The sequence below is a fragment of the Protopterus annectens genome, chromosome 5.part0 (genome assembly GCF_019279795.1).
Source record: "Protopterus annectens isolate FY-2018-M chromosome 5.part0, PAN1.0, whole genome shotgun sequence".
Lineage (NCBI taxonomy): Eukaryota > Metazoa > Chordata > Ceratodontiformes > Protopteridae > Protopterus > Protopterus annectens.
The window spans coordinates 962052468-962074092 of record NC_056735.1 but is presented as its reverse complement, the minus strand read 5'-3'; positions in this window follow the sequence as shown (position 1 = coordinate 962074092).

The following is a 21625-nucleotide window of genomic DNA, read 5'->3' as shown; positions in this document are numbered from 1 at the left end:
GGGCAAGGGTAAATTCCTACTCCCTTCTGTAATGCAACCTCCCATGAAGTAATGCCAGCATTCTGTGATCATATGACTATTGAATCACTTCTGCCAGAATTACAGACATTTAATATTATGTACATTCGACTATATGTAGTGTTCTTTCTACCAGATACCCTAAAGTGGTGACTTTTTTTGTCTATTGAAACAGAAAATAAAGGGGTAAATGCTCTGTTTGAAATTTTTAGCTGGGTAGATTTTCCTTAGAAAATACTAGCATGCAGAGAGTATAACTTAATGTCTGATCTGCTGATATGTTTGTGGAAGCATTGTGGAGTAAATATGTTAAAAACTATCCCATATCATCCACAAACAAATGGATTTGTGAAGTAGTTTAACTGTATAATTAAGACAATGATAAGGACATTATCAGACAATCTTATGTGACAGTTGGACAATGACTTGCCCTATCCCCTATTTTCATACAAGTAGGTACCTCAATAATCAATTTTTTCACATTTAAAATAATTTTTCACAATGGGGTGTAGGGGCCCATAGTGATAAGTTGTTTGGGGGGGTGAAGGTCATTGTAATAAAGTTTGTTGTGGAGTATATACTATGTTGTGAGCTTATGAGACTTGGCACAGAAGTACCTAGGGGAAAAAAACACATGCCTCATAACACTCCGGAATGCAAATAAAGTGATTTATTGACACTAGTGTCAATAAATCATAATATTTGGATTACAGAAGTACCTAGCAGAAGGCACAGCAGCAAAAGGTTTTGTATGACCTGAAAGGGAGAACACAAAAATTTAGCGCCTGAAGACAAATAATGATGAGGATCTGTGTTCAACAAAATAAGCTTCAACAGCATGTGAGGGACCTTTCACTGTTGTAGGGGTGGTATATGAAGTTAATTAGGTGGTATAGTGGCCAGGCAGGAGGCAGAAATAAATACTTTACTATGTTAATATGATGAAACCCTACCATTATAGAAAGTCATTGGCATTCAGTATTTACAGGGCACTGCATGTGGAATAAGAGGGGAATCTTGTAATAAAAGTTATTGGTGAAGCTCATTCTGATAATTAACGAAATAGTGGTGTCACAACATCAGTCTCCAACCCAGATTCAGGAAGTCTAGGCAGAATCACAACAGTTTGAGAACATGTTCACTGTTAAACCATAGTTTATCTGCCTGGTAAAACATCATAAAGATACAGGGACCAAATGGCCAATTCAAAGGATAGGGTTAAATGCTGAAGTAAAACAATTATAGGTGGAGACAACAACATGGTATTACTCTGATATCAAAAATTTAGAAAATTGTCAAAAAAAGGGGAATTGGAAGACTTAACAATGGAAAGACACTTTTTCCCTAATCTACATTTCTTGGGATCTCTCAAAATTATCTTGTATTCTAGAAAGCGGCAGAGATGTCATGACATGTTTTTTTATTTTAGATATGTAGAATTTATAAATGTTTTCTTTTAGTAATATGGAATTATTTAGTGTAAATTGGAAGTGTTTGCTAATGCCATACACACTGTTTTTTTGGCAAGCTGACATACCTCACCATGGAATGACACCATGGAATGATGCTGTCTGTATATTCTAACAGTTTTAAAAGGAAAGCTAGATTCTGTTTATGTCTTAAATATCTCAAATAACCAAGGAGTACTCATCTAGAGTTGCTTCTGTTCTTTTTTTTCATTTTCTCTGAGACTTGTTATTTGGTCTTGATAGTCTATCTAACCTTTGCAGAGTATATAGAATAGAGCTGCTGCTGTCCCTTTCTTTCTGTTTGCTGTGACAGTTATTTGGACTTAGGAAAGTTTAACTTGTACAGAAAGCTAAATCAAGGATTTCTGGATTGCAGACCTGTTGCATTTTATTTTTGCTCTGAAGCTTCAATCAGCTGCAGTTAGTAAAAAGATAAAAACAGATGCAGTCAACATTTTTTTCTTGTCATCAGTCTATCCATTTGGAAAGTTTTGTTTCCTTTTCTATGTGCAGCTGCAGTACTGGCTTATATATATATATATATATATATATATATATATATATATATATATATATCTGTGTGTGTGTGTGTGTGTGTGTGTGTGCGTGTGTGTTTGTTAAAAGTACAGAGATTTCATTTTGTCAGTCATAAAAGCTTTTGCTGTCTTATTTTACAACTGAAGAGTATCCATACAGCATTAGAATGACTGTGAGAATCCATACAGCATTAGAATGACTGCTCACATCCACCATTTCTGAAGGGAGACTGGCTAACAGCTATTATAATTTAGTGTTTGTTAGCTCATTGAAATAGTGCTCAGTAACTGAGATTTTTATATCTGATTAGTATTCTGATTGGTGATATCAAACTAGCAATCTGATTGGTGGTAGCTTGTGCCAGGAATAGAGGAAATAGGTATTGCATTTGAGAGGTATCAGGAGACTTCCTCCTTGGAAACATTGTGAGAGTTGTTGTTGTTTGTCTTTTGGCTTTTCCCGGTTAGGGGTTGCCACAGTGGAACTCCGGTCCGCTAATGATTGGCAGTAGATTTTCACGAACGTCGAGGTGCCAGCTCGACGTTCAACCTTCAACGAAGACATGCCCATTTACGCATGTCTTTCGAATGCCCACCCAACTGCGGGAAGGATATGCAGACTTCACACAGAAGGCACTCCCCGCACTCTAGCCAAGAATCGAACAGGAGAACCTCTTGCTGTGAGGCAACAACGCTACTGCTGCACCACCCCGCCATATATGTGTATGAAAAAACAGTTTGGTTAAGACTCGGTTACTGTTGGTAAAGATGCACAAGAACGTGCCAGGTTCAAACTGAAGCGAATTAATCCCTGGTGAATCTGGGACTATAATCCTCTTCTGTAACTGACCATGTGAATTTTATTTGGTTATGACAGGTGTTACTCATAACCCATTGCAGTAGTGCACATTTGATTTAATCTTATAAGGCCAACCACACCTTGCAAATGCAAGAGGTGCCAGTAACATGAATGTAGGCCCTGTAATACTCAGTACTTCACATTATTTTGTGGCAGTAGTGAAAGTCATACCTTGTCTCCAGTTATAGGCTTGTACCATTGATCCTGACAACTGGATACAAAACTTTTTTAATCCCTCTAATATTTACTCCTTTTCAGTGAGCAGGATACAACATGATTCCTAAATCTCTGCTGCAGTGCATATCTGTTTCATGTCTTTAACTCTTTCACACCTAGTCTCAGTGGAATTTCACACCTCATGACAGCCAATGGGTTCCTGTCTGGGCAACCTTCATCTGAGCTAAAATTCTGAGAATGCACTTTTTCAGCCTTGCTCTAAAAAATGTGTATATTTCAAAAACTGTAAAAGTTACAAAAGGTGAAACTACAAAAGTTATTCAGCACACACTCATCTTTTATATGTCAGCCTGACAGAGTAATAATAATTTTAAATTGAACAAGTAATTAGATAACATATATATTTGCTTGTTATAATTATGCAAACAAGTGTTAATATCTCCATAACTATAATAGACACACATTAACTATCAGTGTGACTTTTGTTTGGGCAGATGTGATCTTTGGCTGCAAACTAGATTTGTAGTTGGTGCTCCATTTTTAGAGCTATTTGCCTAATTATAAATAGTGTGCATATGTGAATATTTTATAGACAAATTAATGTTAATATCTGATATACAGGGCTGGTTAAATATCAAGGACCTCTGAAGCTGAAATGCAAACACCAATCACAACCAAAGTGTCACATAGCTCACAACACCAGTGTACCACCAAACAACAGCCCTTAAGGCAAGACAACTTACCCAACACTTATAGTCAGGCACACTGATGTCCCACTCACCAGGCTTAAGAAGGAGAAAATTACAGTCAGCTGCCTGCTGGGTGCTAGGATCCACCACATACTGCATGCACTCAAGTCACTCCACAAGTACAAATATGACTCTGCCATTGTCCATGTTGGAGTGAATGACTTGAGATGTACCTCCCTGGACTACATGAAAAGAGACATGGAAGAGCTCTCAGATTATGTGGCCTAGGCAGGTATGACCCTAGCCCTGAGTAGCATCCTGCCTTCGCCCAGAATGATACCACAGTATAAGGACAAAATGATTGACTTCAACAATTGGCTAAGCTTCTGGTGTCATTTAAAGGGGATCCAGTATCTGTCTGCCTGGGATGGCATGATTGACAGACCACGATGTTTTGTCAGAGATGGCCTGCACCTGTCGCCCCTGGGATTCAGGTTACTGGCTAAGGGTCTTGCCACCCCTATAGTCCCTTTTTTAGGCAAAGTTCAAAGGACAAAACCACCACCATAACAGGTACAAGCATGCAAAATCTGAAGGTAATGCTACTCAATGCTAGATGTCTAAACCTCAAAATGCACTCTCTCGAGGAACTCCTAAAAATGGAGAACATCGATATCTGTGCAGTAACTGAGTCCTTGTTCAAGGCTCCAGACAGCTACCCTGCAGTACCAGGCTACAACTCTTACCACACTTTTTGGCCACCAAACCAGGACTGAAACACTAAAGGTGGAGGAGTGTCCATATTCACCAATGATATTCAAACCACCAGGCTAGTTGCCCAACACAATGCGTCTGAAATTCTCCCGGTGCAACTAACACTAGGTAAGACTGCAATCCTAATTGTAGCTGGCTACAGATCCCCTACCATGCCCCAAGATGTTCACTACACCTTTCTAACCATACTGGAAAATATTAAGATACAACCAAACACCCTAATACTGGGTGATTTCAACTACCCTGCCATTAACTGGGAAGACTACTCGTGTACCAACACCTTTGCCCAACGGTTCTTGGAATTCATAAATTCCAATGCTCTGGATCAACTAATCCATAGTCCCAACAGGGGCTCCAATATCCTGGACCTGGCCATTACCAACATGGGAAATCGATGCTCCACACCTGTGGTCACCCCCTCTTTGGTCAGGTCTGACCATAAGCTAATGACCCTTGACATCCACATCCCTACCCCACCCCCCAGTATGGAAACCTCCGTAAAAAAACTTTTCCAAAGTCAACTTCATGCTACTCAAGTCAGAAGTGACAAACTTCATGACACCCATGCAGACTGGAACTGAAAGTTCGACTGCTGAATCCTACACTAAGGTACTGTACGAGCACATCCACTCGTGCATGAATCGTGCCATCCCAAATAGAACCAAGATGCTATCCTCCAAAAAAGGAAGCCAATCTAGTGGTCCCCTGCCATAAACAAACTTTATAATTTATTTATTTATTTATTTATTTACATTTGTTGACCGGGAGTGTCCGACTGGACGTAGGTTCATTTTCAGCGGAGGCCCGGGAAGAAAATCTCCACAGTTAAAATAAACAGACAGTAGTTACATTGGATTACATAGTGATTAACAATATAACATAGCAATTACTTACAACATATTTACAGATGAAGAACATAGTACATCAGTAGACAACTAGAATCTTTATCTGTGAAGTACATAACAGACATTAACAAATGTTACAATAAGAAGTTCCTGCTGTATAATAAGTACTAGGCTTATGAGCATCTGAGCTTGCTATAATCAAGGTAGTTAGTGGAGTGGAAAGAAAGGTAGTGGTTGGATGGGGTGGGTGATTTTTCAGTGGGAGTTGCAAGGGCATAGCCAGCCTATTTTTAGGTGTGCTTTTAGTAAAGTTTTGAAGTGGGTGCATGATGGTATGGAGGAAATTGTGGGTGAGAGGGAGTTCCATAATTTGGCTATGGTGCAAGAGTATAGTGCTTCACCAGCAGAGTTATTGTCTTTAGTGATCTGCAAGTGATTTTTGTTGCTGGATCTTAGTGGTCTGGTGGTGCGATAGGGTTGGAGTAAATTCTGGAAGGATGGGACATTTATTGGATGGTTTACTAGTTTGTGGGCGAGTGAGAGTTGATACCATTGAAGGAGGTGAGAGAGTTCAAGTCAGCCCAGTTCAGCAAGTGAGAGACAGTGGTGACTATGGTAGGATGCTCCTGTGGTGAATTTGGCAATTTTGTTGTAGCAGGTCTCTAGCTTATTTAGATCGCATTGCCTTAGGTTGGTACATATATTGGAGAGGCATAAAGTAGGGTGGAGATAAGGTGGGAATTTGCTATTGAAATCTTTGCTGCTTTGGTGAGAAGTTGCTTATTTCTGTATAATGCTCCTAGTTTTTTTGTGGACTTTCTTTATGGTCATGGATATGTGAGTGTCAAATTTTAGTTTATTGTCTATTTCCACTACTAGCAATTTGGTGTGTTCAGTTGGGTATATAGTGGTGTTGTCTTTGTTAGAATACAACAAAAGGAAGAAACTGTTGCAGAAAAGAGGAAAATCCCAGGATGCAAAAACTCCCTTACCAACCTCATAAAATCCTCTAAAGCTAGTTACGAAAATAAAATTGCTAAAGATTCCAAAGACAACCACAAGGCATTCTATAGCTATGTCAAGAATCTAAATGGCAATGCTCAGATCTGCTCTGAGCTACAACAGAATGGCATTAAATATACTGATCCCAAGGATATTGCCAATATCCTGACAGATTGATTCAGTGCCAACTTCACCCCCTCTCACCTCCTAAAGGGTCCATCTCAATACCGAAAGATTGCCAAATTCTGGTAATAATGGCCACACAGGTAAAAACCACATCTCCAAAGCTAAGAATACAGCATCCATGGGACCAGACAAAATCCCAGGCTGTGTACTACATGAACTGGCACCTCACCTAAGTGACATGTTTAATCATAGCCTCACCTCAGGCTTCATGCCCACTGAGTGGCGCACAGCTACATTTATCCCACTCCACAAGGGGGATCCACCTTGGATCCTGAGAACTACCGCCCCATCATTCTGATGAGCCTGATCTGCAAGGCCATGGAATGTATTATCATTGAACTTATAAACAAAGACATTGGCAACCTTCAAACACTGGACCCCCACCCAGTCTGGGTTTGTGAAGGGCCGATCTTATCTCCTGAATCTGATTAACTTCTTTGAATCAGTCTCCAGAGCTGTGGACGAGGGTAAGGCGGTCCACACAGCCTATGTGGACCTCGCTAAGGCCTTCAGCACCATCCCCCACTCTGGAATCATAGATAAACTTACTAAGCTGGGCAATAATCTCTATGTCACTCAATGGGTTGCCAACTGGCTTACTGACAAAACCCTCACTGTAAAAGTAGCTGACTCCAAATCCAGCTACAGACAAGTGACAAGTGGAGTACCTCAGGGTTCAGCCCTGGGACCGCTCTTGTTTGGCATCTACTTCTCAGGCCAACACTAAGAGACTCTGGCTAACAACGTTTGCAGATTACTGCAAACTGGGAGCCATTATTAAATCCCCAAATGATGTAGATATTCTACAAAAGGGCCTTACAGAAACAGATGCTTGGTGCCAGAGCCATAGGCTCAAGCTCAATGCCAAGAAATGTATAGTTATCCCCTTTGGGAAAAAACATGTACCTGTGAATTACCACATAGGTGGCAGTACATTAAATGCCGAAAGTGTGATAAGAGACTTAGGAACACAGGTGGACAGTGGTCTCACCTTCGATAACCACATTGCCACAACAGTCAGGAAATCCTTCTATGTGGCACACCTCATCACTAAGGGCTTTTCATCCAGAAAAAAGGAGGTCATTGTCCCACTGTACTCATCCCTCATTAGACCCATTATAGAATACAATGCCCCGTTTGGTATGTACCTCTCAAGACATCTGCAACAACTGGAAAGGTCAAAGAAATACCTCACTAAATGAATCACAGGCCTAAAGCAAATGCACTATGCTGACCGTCTAAACAAACTCCAGATATACTCTGTCACATATTTTCTACTCAGAGGTGATCTCTGCTTAACATACAAGGCCATGTTAAACCCAGAGCTGTTGGACATGCTACACTTAAAGAAATCCCAATCCCTCAGAGCCACACTCACCAGGGATCTAAACCTTGTCATCACAATGAACAAAACATGCTTGAGGGATAGGTTCCTGACCCAAAGACTCCCCAGACTCTGGAATAGACTGCCCATACATGTCAAGCAGAGTGCCTCTTTGGCCTTCTTCAAAAGGAACCTTGAGGATTGGATGGGAGATAGGAAATTCACCCCGGGGATCATGTCAGTCGCCCTGCTAGACAGGGGTCCAGGGAAGTAAATATTGTGGGAAGAAATGGCCAGGGAATTGCTATGACTAGGCTTGTATGGGCCCTAGGGCCGATGGCCTAGTACCAACCTAGGAACTATCAGTGCAGTGTTTTTAAACATTGTATATACTTTCAGTTGATATCATGGAGTCCCTTATAAACACTCACTGTTTGAAGTTATTAATGTAATTCTAAACATATATCATACACTCATAATATTTCCAGGAGAAATTCACGATTTTTGTGTTATACCATTGGTGCAAGGAGCCATTCATGACCTCCATGGTGAGTTGGCATGTGAAATACTAAATCAGAATCCATCCACAGTGCCAGAGATATGTACAGAAATATGGTAATTATACTAATATGCATATTTTGCTGAACAAGATTGAATATCTACTGAACAACAGTATGCAGGCAGCTGGTATTAGTGCCAACTTTTGCAGCATTGTGTTAGCTTTCATTTGATTATATGACGTACCATGTAATCACACTGTGGTTGGAGTTATTAATATAATTATTGACATTTGGCATGCATTCATAATATTTCCAGCCCAAAAACTCATAATTTGTGTTACCAAGCACCCCACTCATTTGAGGAGCCATTCATGACCTCTCTGGTGATTGGACATGTGAAATTCTAAATCACAATCCATCCAAGTATACAATGCCACAGGTATGTCCAGAAATATGGTAATTATGGTAATATTCATATTTTATTACTAAACAAGTTTGATTATCTGCTGAATGAAGTACACAGACAGCCGGTGTCAGTGACAACTTTTGCAGCATTATGTAAGCTTTCATTTCAAACCATGAGTACCACATAATCACCATATGGTTAGAGTTATTAGTAAAAATATTACCATATACCCTATATTCATAATATGTCCAAGAAAAAAAAATCAATGTTTGTGGTACCTAGTACCCCTTTGATGTAAGGAGACATTCATGCCCACTCTACTGTCAAGGCATTTGAAATAATGAATCACAACCCATCCAAATATCATAGATATGCACAGAAATATAATAATTATGCAAATAAGCATACTGCAATATTAAACAAGTCTACTTATATTCAGATTGGTAGCAAGCAGATAGCAGATATCAGTAACCACCCCTTTGCAGCACAGTGTAAGTTTTCATTTGGTACTAAGAAATATGATATATGCACTAAAACCCAGCACTGTGGCCATCACCCATTAGCCACACCTCGATGCCATATTTTGGTGGCTTGGCTGGCATGTACTGAAGGTAGCTCAGGTGACCTCAGAATGCTAGCACAGCCTCATCTACAAACAACTCTTTATGGAGGTAAGACTGTGCACTTTGCTAACATGATGGGGAACTGTGGTGTACAGTCTAACAACACTGACTGGGAACATAACTAAAAGACCCGCGCTCAACATGCGGAGACAAAAGGTAGCAATAATTTGTGGACAGTAGTCAAAGTAGATAAATGTGACACCCTTTTTGGTCTTCATTTGAAATATTATTTGTAATACATTAAATGTCTTTTTCACCAATTGCACTCATTTTTTTCTGGTCTGAGTAACAATTACAAGTAGAACAACAAAGTCCATATAAAAACCTTCTGGTTCAAGTTATTAATAAAATAATCAACACATGACGTATAAATCTAATATTTCCAAAAATCAGCTCATGTTTGTATAAGGTGTCATCCCTGACATTTATGATGTGTGAATATGTAAAATGCTGTTCCACAATGCACCCAGATTGACAATGCCTGATATATTTACATAAATATGATATTTATGCATATATGCATATCTTTTTATTAAACAAGTACAAGTATGTGTCAAATAGCAGCAGCTAGACAGTAGATAATACTGGAAACTGTTACAGCAGTGTGTAAGCTTAATTTTGATACCAAGAAGTACCATATATACTCTATTTGGCTTAAATAATTTGCAGAAATATTAACATGGCATATTCATAATTTGGAATAAAAGAAAATCTTTTTCTTGCCTACTGACCACTGTATCTGAATCAACAGATATTCTTAACATGTGCTGAGCTGCTACAGTATGGAAAAATGCCTGAAATATTTACATAAAACGTGAACATATGCAAAAATCATTTTTATTGTTAAACAAATATAAATATCTGCAAAGCACCAGATAGCAGTTTAAAGTTTTACCAGTATTATGTAAGCTTCATCTAATACCACAAAGTAGCATATAAAACCATAGATGTTTATGAACACAAAATGTTACTAGAACATATACTTTTACAATTTGGCATGAAAATAATTGTTAATAATTTCAAAGAGAAACGTAGTCCAAAGCCAAAAAAAGAGATTTATTAAACCACAAACAAAACTGAATTGACCTAGGTTTCGTCTTCACAATAAGACTTCTTCAGAATACTAAACCAAATCAAAGCCACACTTTATACATAATTACAAAAACACGCCCCCTGAACCAATTCAATTAATCAATCGTTTAAAACATTCCTTTTCCTATCTTTTATATATAAAAAACATATATGCACAAAATAATTTTTTCCATGTTATATATATAAATAAATTTATATATATAAAAAATATATAAATATACAAAAACATATGTACCTATATATTAAAAATACAAAAAATTGAAAAACAAAAGTGAAATAATAAACTGGTGTTAGAAATGTATTTATAAATACAATCAAGTCTGATCAGGACTTCCCCATAATATGTTTAAGCCTAAGTATAGGCTTTATAGAACAATAATCATTAAGAGCAGGATAATTTTGTGCATCTAATTTAATTTGCCACCTGAGTTCACATAGATCCAAATGGACATCTAAAGTTTTCCCTTGTAGATCATATTTGATTTGTTGTAACACACAATGAAAATAATTATATTTTCTCACTTACTATGTAGTCACATGTTTTATTACAGCCTATGTAGCTCCGCAGAAGGAATCAAGGACTTTGGAGAATATTATATCTTGTGTAATGACATTACCTGGGGTCTGTATCATATTGTCGAATGCACTAAATGTTGAACACCTTTTCATCAAACCCATTTGTCAAAGTCTTCAACCGTTGAATGGTCATTTCAGTGAACTTTTTCCCATGGTAAGTAACCAGTGGGCCATTATCAGGAATTTGGCCTTTTTTCCAACTGTAGTGCAATCTCAGAGTTGGTATATTTAGTTAGGAGTATGTGTGGGGTGCAGTCCCCCACCAGGGTGGGTTTTAAATAATGCCGTTTTTGTTGCGGTCGGTAGGTTGGCCAACTTATTCCTTACCGTGGGAAAAGGTTTTGCTGAAACAATTGTTTGATGGATGAAGATTCGAGAAATAGGGTTCAACAAAGAGGTGATCGATGTTTAGTGCATGCGACAATGCGATACCCCATTACCTGGGACTCTGTGGTACACAAGATGTACTAATTGTCAGAATTTATGCCATTTAGTGGGAGCCATAAATAATGCATGAGCTAACATCAAACTATTAACAATGAAATTCACAAATGTGGAAATCGAATTACAAATGTTTAGGAAGGATGTTAGTCCCCCTGCATCTCTCCTATGACAGCTTTGCCTCACTCACCTTTACTTACATACAGTAACAACATGGCCACACAACCATTTAGGACAAACCATTTAAAAATGAAATAGCCAGCCCTGCTTAACATTGGCAACTCTCTCCTGCTATGAAGAAAAGAAAATACCAACAGCTTCAAAAACATCACTAGCCAAAATGTTCAGCAATATTACATAAAAGCAATTATTGATGGTAAAACATGCTAAACATGAATTATTTGTACAGACTCAACATCTGAAGATGAAAACCTACTTGGTGTTTTTATTTCATCAATACCCCCCCAAAAATAGTGCATGACACCATGCTGTCAGAAATAAACAACTCATCTCTCCCTTTCAGCTTTACTTCCATTAGTGATACTGTGGAATTTGCAGAAACACATATTTCAGCATTATTGTTATTGTTCTTTTTGATATCATTCTCTCTAAAAAATAATGAAATAACATTTCACTCCTTGTAAACAGAGTAATGCTCCACCCCCCCCAAAATAAATAGTGCATAACAGCTGCATTCTGTAAAATCTGGTGCAGGTGTAAGCTATGTACTTACATGTTTGGGTGGCAGCCTGTTGTCAGCAATACACAATACAGTTTTTTCATCTTGAGCAACAGGTTGCAAATTCAAGTGTTCATTTCACACCAGCAATGATCCCTGTCCCAGTATTTTCAAACTGGAACCGCAACTAACACAAAACTGGAATAAGAAAATAAAATTTCACTGTTTGTATTTTGGGAACTCAGCTAGCTGGAGCAATTACAACCTGTTCCATGAACAGCTTCTCTTGCAGCTCAGATGGCTTAGTGGTTAAGTGATGTGACTTTTAATGTTCTTTTGTCTGATTTGTCACATATCTGGTGATGTCAGATATCAATAGAGCTCTTGATAGAACAGGTGAAAATAGTCAGGAAAGAGCTGTTTTTTTTTTCATTTGAAGAGAAGAATGTCTATGGAAACAATAATAATAATGCTGAAATATGTGTTTCTACTAATACCACAGTATCACCAACAAAAGTAATGATTAAAAATCCTGCAAACAATAATTTCACATGACGTGGATGCTAAGAAGATTGACCAGATACTTGGAAGGAAAATGTAATAAAACCTAACTTTTACTCATTCTTTTCACGTGACAGCTTAGTATTTATAGCATGCAGTTAAATGTGCACATTCATTAAACCTATCAACCATGATTGAGCATCCTTAACTGCTTGCTTGACAGAGATATTTACATTTTAATTGAAAGCAGAGACCACTGCTTTAGGAATGAAAGGCTGATTGTTAACATAGAACTTGCGCTGTAGGTAAAGATTGTTCTGTAGTGGCTAATATTTTGTTTTAGTGTGAGACTAAAGTTTAGTAGGACAGAAAAGTGCTTAACAGGGACTTTTCTTACATCTGAAAAATGCTAAATAATTAGGTGCTTAACAAAGTTGTCTTTTTTCTGACTTTAGAGCATAATCACAGTGTACACTGTTCCATGTACTACAATTAAGTTATTACAATCACTACATGAGGTTACTAGTAATCTTTGCTGACATCATAATACAGATATAGGTTCACAGGTTCAAAGGTTCAAAGCTATATACTAGGTTAATGACCATCAGGGCCTTTATTCACCAAGCCATGCAACTCAACCCAAGAAATTTCCAACTGTTGCATATGTCTGGTCAGGTACCTGCTGAACAGGGCATTATACTCAGCGATTCCTCTGATAAGAGTCTGAATATGTGTCTCATAGTAACCACAGTAAAACCAGTAACAGTTAGGAACTATTCCAATGCAAACCACCTTTTATTAAGTGATGGCTTGTCAAAATTCAGTGCCGCTCCAAACCCTGAAAACACAGCAATCTCCACAGAATTGCTCTCAGAAACTCTGTGCAGCCATGTCCATGGCTGCATAGAGGCTGCTGAACCTACCAGAAGTAAGCCCAGAATGAGCCCCAGAAATAAACTGCCAGGTAGAATCCCAAAATAAACAGGATATACAACAAAAGGAAAACAAATGGCAAAAATAAGGAAGTGTAATTCCCATAAATATAAGAACTCCCTCATTAAACTAAATAGGTAACTAAGAAGTCTAATTAGGTCAAACAAAGACAACTATGAATTTAGAATAGCCCCCTGACTACCAGGTCAACTCTTAGGGGTATTTCATCAATGGACTAATTAACCTGGTTGACCATTTTCACAAAAGGCACTATAATGTATTTCTTAGCATTGAGTTTTAATCTGTGACTCTGGCACCAGTCATTTGTTTATAATAGACCCTCTTCTAATAAGTCTGTGACGAGGGAATCTATGATCACTCCCACTTTGAAGTCATCTGCGGACTTTGTCGACCAAAGACACTTGACATTAGCCTTTACCTCTGAAAAGTAGATGCCAAATAGGAGAAGTCTCAGTATGGAGCTATGAGGTACTCTGCTGGTGACAGGTATCTTAGTGGTGAGGTGGTCTCACCAATCCTGACTTCTTGAGTCCTGAATGTGAATCAGCTGGGAATCCAATGAGTTATATAGGGGTTTATGCCAAATATAGTGTATTTGTCAACTATACGGGAGTTAGGTATTGTACTGAACACCTTAGCCAAGTCCAGGTTGGTAACAAAAGTTTCTTGCAAGTTATAATGCATCAGGAATTGCAGACCATTTCCTGTTGTAATTAAACCTTTGACATTCATTGTCACAGAAACTTCTCAATATGTAATGAAGGAGCTAACATATATGTGAAAATTTGGCATGTATTTCCTTATGGATGAAAGAAAACATTTGCATCTCTTCATACCTGAAAAAAATAAAATTCCCTCAACCCTATACCAATGTAAACTGATATGAACTACTAAAAATAAAATAAATTAAATATAAAAATGGTCACAGAAGAGTTCATGCATTTGTGTGCTTCTTCTTTCTTGATGCTTTCCTTGGGCACCTGTTTTTTTGTTTATTTATTTGTGCTATCTGCTGACAAACAATGATTTGACTTAACGATGATTTCAGACCAAGTTTTATGCATCTGGTAAGATTTCTTTGGTGCCATACTACTGTCTCCATTTATCCTCCTAGCCAGTCTTCTTTCTTTATCTAATACTGCAAAGACTTCTTTCAATACTGTTGATGTCTTCATATATTAGGCTTTTTGACTCAGCCAAGAAATCCAATACACTGAAGCAGGTGCATCATATTTTGGAGGTCATGTTTTCCTCTTTGTTTTTTGAATATCAAGGTGGCATGTGGGGTGATAGAAGAGAACACATTTTTGCAAGGCCAACCAAACTTCTATGGGAGTGTTGGCACTTGATGCTTACCAGCTCCTACTCCATTTTTGTCTCTGAAAGATGATCCCCAGCCATTAGGATAGGGTAAGGTCTTGGTGTATGCATACATTAGCAATGACGCAGTCCACTTCTTCTTTTGATGTTAACAGAACATTGTCATGCTCATCCAAAATTACCAGGATTGCTGGGTACACAAACAAGACATTGTACACTATCTGAATAAGGCATGATTTGTAATTAATCATTGCTTATCTAAGTTGAAATAATTCCTTGAAAATATGCAGAAACTTCATCTGGGCCCCTATGTGACCCATGCAATACTTTTAACCCAGTCCTACATCTCTAATAAATATATTGTAATTAGAACCTGTCAGGAACTTTTAGCCAGATGGCTAATTGGGCTGACCCTATGTGTTTTTTTTTTGAGGTATTCCAAGGTTATACTGTGAGGGAATACGTTACCTCATAAAATGATTCTTCCAAAGAAATGTTGTTGATCATTGTTTGTTGAACACCCAAGCTCCCCTAATATTTTTAATTAGATAGATAGTTTCTAGGCATGCTTTCCAGGAGACCTGTAAGGAGCCTAGTTCAAGTATAATTGCCCCAAAACACTGTCTGTTTAAGTGACTTACTCAAGGTCACACAGCAAGCAAATGACTGCTGAGGGCATCAAACCCTATACCACAGGAAGTAGCAATTTCACAGCTCATATCTTTAATCTTCTGTAGAAACTGCTAGACCAATAAAGTACCCCTACTTATTTCAATAAAAGAAAAAAATTTGCCTGCATCTGGGGTACCACTCTCTTAAGCAAATGGGACCTCAGTTTAATGTCTCATTTGAAGACTAGAGAATTCCCTGCATTTTGCCCTGCAGTGTCAATAGTGGAAAACAAATCCAAGCACCTGAGATGGTACTAGAACCTATACTCTTCTTATTATCCATCAAAGATGAGTGTGCTTTCTGTTGAGCTATTGATACCATCAAAAGTATGTTACCTGTTGAGTCACCGTCACTGTTATGGCGATAGTCCTCCACTACAGCTGGTTCTGTAAATCATCAGTTGTCTTCCTGTTCATCTCTATGATGGGGTCTAATTTCATGATATGAAGTTGTTCCATCTTATGCCAGTCAGACTATTCTATCTGTTTTGCCAGCTAGTTAATTTTGACTTCCATCTCAAATACTTAGATAAACTTACCTTTCATCTCATTGCTGTATTGTAAAATTTATGATAAGCCTCAGTTTCATTCACCACAATTGACAGACACTCAAACAGGAGAATTATCTTTTTTCTCCAGAAAGATTTCTCTATTTTTTTCCAACAGAATACCCTTTGGTATTTTCTTCAACATTGTTTGGGTTGTTAATTCATATAAGGACCCCGTTAAATTATTAAGATCAATTAGCCACACTGGAAGAAATGAAGTTAAGTTACTATCTTATCCAAGTTTGGCAATACCCTGATAAATGAGGTTTGAGTGCAAAAATTGCTTAAAACTAGTCTCCTGGCTTCAGTTTCAAAGGGGGATTAACATGAAACCTTCAGCTCTTTACGAATTGAAATTCACTTTGACTTTAAGTTGTTAAACAACAATATGCACAAGAGTTGTACAGAGTGTGACAATATAATGGTAAAAACATATACAGATAACAACAGGAGCATAGGCCTATTTGTAATGCAACACCTCTCATAACTACAGAGTACATTACCACTACGCATCAGAAAGTTCTAGTTTGAACAAATTCAGAAGCAACTAGATCTGTGCACTGTAGATAGGAAATACAAGGAAGGTTAGTACAGTTAGATATTTATGTGACATTTACTCAATTTAATATTTTTTAAATGAATCTGTAAACTTATTTGATTTAATAGGATATTCTTTGTGTTTTGTCTATGCTACTTCCAATACATACAGGGATCATATGCCACATATTCCCAAACATTATTCATGCAGAACACAGGTCAATCAGTATCATAGGTCTAAATACTTAAATACTACTAACTGCATTTAAATGCTAACAAAATGCAGCCCTTGTCACATTCAGAAACATGCCCCCAGATTCTGCAAGCCCTGCACGGCGTGCAGGACTAGTGTAGGAGCTCCAGCAGGCAATATGTCTGCCATACGATCTAGGAATAACCTGTATGGGGCATGCACGAGTGCTCCTGCACTAGTCCTGCATGGACTCAGCCCCTGCATGCAAATTACCCCATTTGCAGGAGAAATCCATGCAAATGAGCTGAATTTGTGATCCAGGAAGCTGGAAACTGGCCGTGCAGGACTAGTGTAATCTGCAGAAATGTACTCCGTCAGTAACGGAGTACATTTCTGCAAATTATAAAATGGAGCCATGACAGCTCCAAATAAAGGGTGGATATCATGTAGAAAGCATGCCAATGGCCAACTATAAGGCCATTGGCATGGAAAACAATTGCAAAAATAAAAAAAATCAACTTTTTTTTTTTTTAGCCGATCTCGGCTGTTTAAGCGTAGGGTAGCGGCATGCAAACGGGATCGGAGAGAAAAAAACATAAAATAAGCATTCTAACCAAAATCACTATTTTGCCATTATACTTAATGGCAGGCAGAAGACAACATGGCCAGTGAATAGTGGTTGCTAAGGGGGGGGGGAGGCTCAGTGTGGGACATGTAACTATGCATTAGCAGGCAATCCTATGCAAATGAGGGGAATGATACTGAATCCCAGATTTCCCCTGCATGCTAGTCAGCACCCAACAGTGTAAGAGCTGGAATAGCTTGGTGCAAGCCTAGGAGTTAGCTGACATCATAGGGGGGTGTTTCAGGCATACTGTAAGTGGATTGGAGCCCTGTGGTTCAGGTTTGCTCCTAGCTTAGCAGAGCTAAGAAAGGGGGTGTGTCTGAGGCTGCCTAGCATTCTTTACATTGCCTAAGCATGTGTGTGCACCATGCACTGGGCTTTTAAGGGGAAAAAAAAAGTAAACCAGGAAATAGCCGCTCTGTGCACATTTGAGCACTGTGTTTGCGCAGCGCACCCCTGGCCTTAAACAAGAAGGCAATGGGAAGGGAAAACAGCAGTAGGAAGGTAATCTAGGAGAACAAGCAGAGCTGGCAGGTGAAATGTATCAGAATTAGCCAATTACACAGGCAGCAAACCAGCCCAGCCTAGAACACTACTATAAACTATGCAAACACATTTCCATCTGTTGTTTCCCATACTGTACACCACCGATGTATACAAGCGGGGAATTTTGACAAACAAAACAACAAAATGATAGGGGCTGCAATAGCTATCATACAACAACATGTTGAAGAGGCTGAGGATGGTGAGGATGTGAATGCTGTTGACCAACCCACAGTGAGGAGACGGAGAAGAGTGTACAGACCCAGGGTAACCTACCAGGGGTTACACGAGCTGGAGATAGTGGAGCACTATAGGGTGGAAAGTGACCTCTTACAGCAAATTGTTGAGCTGTGCCGGCCATGCCTGACACCCAGAACTAACAGAGGGGAACCCATCCCAGTGGATACCAAGGTATGTGTAGGCCTAAGAATACAAGCTACAGGTACCTTCCAAAGGCCAACTGGGGATATGATGGGGATCTCACAGGCATCAGCATCCAGGGTACTCCACCATTTCCTGGATGCCATGTCAGCACATGCCGGTGAGCACGTATATTTCCCCAACACCCGTGAGATGTTGGCCAGCAATATACAACTGTTCCACCAAATAGCAGAATACCCTGAGGTAGTGGGTGATATAGACTCATGCACATATGCATCAAAGCACCACCCAGTGAGCGGGGTAGGGTCTACATCAACCGCAAGGGCTTCCCCTCCATCAACTGCCAGGTCTTGTGCGATTCCCAGGGCATAATAATGAATGTGTGTACTGGCTGCCCTGGAAGCTATCATGATTCCCACATCTGGAGTCTGACGCAGCTGTACTAGAGATTTGCCAGTGGGGACATCCTTAGGTCCCTTAGTATGGGGTGCTAGTTACACACTGGAGCCGTGGCTGATGACACCCATCAGAAATGCACACGCACCCAAATAAGAACTCCATAATGAGGCACATGCACAGACCAGCATTATAACAGAGCATGTGTTTGGGATGCTCAAGTCATGGTTCCAGTGCCTGGACACATCCAGTGGAGTCTTGCAGTACTCAACAGCTACATGTACCCAAATTGTCATTGTATGTGCCATGCTACACAATATGATCCCTTGGAAACAGCTGCAGCAGGAACAGCATGGGGCAGGGTCACACAGCCCCCCACCATTGCCAAGACCTGCACAGGCACAGAGTGACTCGGAGGAGGAACAACCTGAGCCTGCCCCAGTAGGCAGAAGGGGGCATGCTCAGTATGCCCTGGCCTTGGCGAAGAGGCAAAGCATAGCACATATACTGACACAGGAGGGACCCAAAGAATGACACCTCTCTCTGACTCGCACATACAGTAAAAGGGATGCCAAACATGACACTGCCTCTGCTCAACCATGTATAGGGAGTGTACTATGTGCATCCGACAGAGGCAGCCCACAGCACCATCCTCAATACTGGCACACCCACAAGATAAGTCACTCCCCTTACCGATTGCTGTTTGGAGTAGTATGTGTAGTCACTTGTATCTATGGTATGGATGTGAGCATGCAAGGGAATTGGGTGGCTGAATAGGATGCCAGCAGATAGTAGACACCTAGAGTGGCACCATGAGATCTGTAACAAATATGGGTGTCACCATAGCAGCCAGTACTACACAGGGGGCAAAACCCACTGCAGGAAATGTGCTGGGCCACATGTGTGTCCATATGACTCACACATGCCATTCAGGGATGTTCATGTACCCAACAACAGTCACAGCCAGCAGGACAGGTGTAGACAAACACAAACAAAGGCTGTGCTATGGCCTCTGAATGATGCCTATGGGTAACTCCCCCAGGCCTACACAGACAGACTACATCAGGTCAGGCAGTGGGATGTTAGTTCTGAAGGGAAGGAAGTCAGAAACTAATATGTAGGTCAATCAAACCTAAGACCTGTAGTACACTGATATGCCTCTAGTCAGCATGACAGGTTAGAATACAGAATGAAATGGAGTACCCGACATACCAGTGCAGTCATAGCAAATGTGTACAAGTGTCAGGTGTGCCCCCCATCGTATGTAGAAATGTGGAAACAGTCAGGTGTGCCCCCCCATCCCTGTGTAGAAATGTAGAAACAGTCAGGTGTGCCCCCCAATCCTGTGTAGAGATGTAGAAATAGTCAGGTGTGCCCCCCAAACCTGTGTAGAAATGTAGAAATAGCCAGGTGTCCCCCCACTTCTGTGTATAAATGTAAAACAGTCAGGTGTGCCCCCCTCATCCTATGTAGGAATGTAGTAATAGTCAGGTGTGCCCCCCAACCCTGTGTAGAAATGTAGAAACAGTCAAGTGTGCCCCCCAATCCAGTGTAGAGATGTAAAAATAGTCAGGTGTGTGTCCCCATTTCTGTGTAGAAATGTAGAAACAGTCAGGTGTGCCCCCCAATCCTATGTAGAAATGTAGTAACAGTCGTGTGCCCCCCAATACTGTGTATAAATGTAGAAACAGTCAGGTGTGCCCCCCATCATATGTAGAAATGTAGTAACCATCAGGTGTGCCCCCCCAATCCTATGTAGAAATGTAGAAACAGTCAGGTGTGCTCCCCAATCCTGTGTAGAGATGTAGAAATAGTCAGATGTGCCCCGCCCAATTCTGGGTAGAAATGTAGAAACAGTCAGGTGTGCCCCCCTAATCCTGTGTAGAAATGCAGAAACAGTCTGTTGTGCCCCCCAAACCTATGTAGAAATGTAGAAACAGTCAGGTGTGCCCCCCCAAACCTGTGTAGAAATGTAGAAATAGGTGTGTGTCCCCACTTCTATGTATAAATGTAGAAACAGTCAGGTGTGCCCCCCCATCCTATGTAGAAATATAGTAACAGTCAGGTGTGCCCCTCCAATCCTGTGTAGAAATGTAGAAACAGTCAGGTGTGCCCCCCCCCAATCCTGTGTAGGAATGTAGTAACAGTCAGGTGTGCCCCCCACTCCTATGTAGACATGTAGAAACAGTCAGGTGTGCCCCTTCCCCCAATCCAGCATAGAAATGTGGTAACAGTCAGGTGTGCCCCCTCCCAACCTCTGTGTAGAAATGTAGAAACAGACAGGTGTGCATCTCCCCTAACCCTACTTCGAAATGTAGTAACAGTCAGATGTGCCCCCCCAAATCTATTTAGAAATGTAGTAATGGTCTGGTGTGCCCCCCCAATCTAATGTACACATGTCGTTACAGTCAGGTGTGCCCCCCCACAACCTTATGTAGAAATGTAGTAACATGTATGTGTAGGTATACTACCAGTGGAGCACAGATGCCCAGTGGTGGTCAAGGTAGCAGGATAGATTGTAGCATTTGCACAATATGCAGGTATGTGTGTGTTAGGTTGGTGTGTGTTTCATATTGTGTGAGAGTGGTCCATATGTATGCATGTTGAGGTATGACCTGGTGGCCATTGCCCACTACTTCTGATGACAGGGTCAAGTCCTCACAACTGCAGTGCCTAAGACAATTCCCACCAGTATAACACATCATAGCAGTAAGCCATTGTAAATGTATTGTGGTAATATGTGTCACCATCTGAATGATT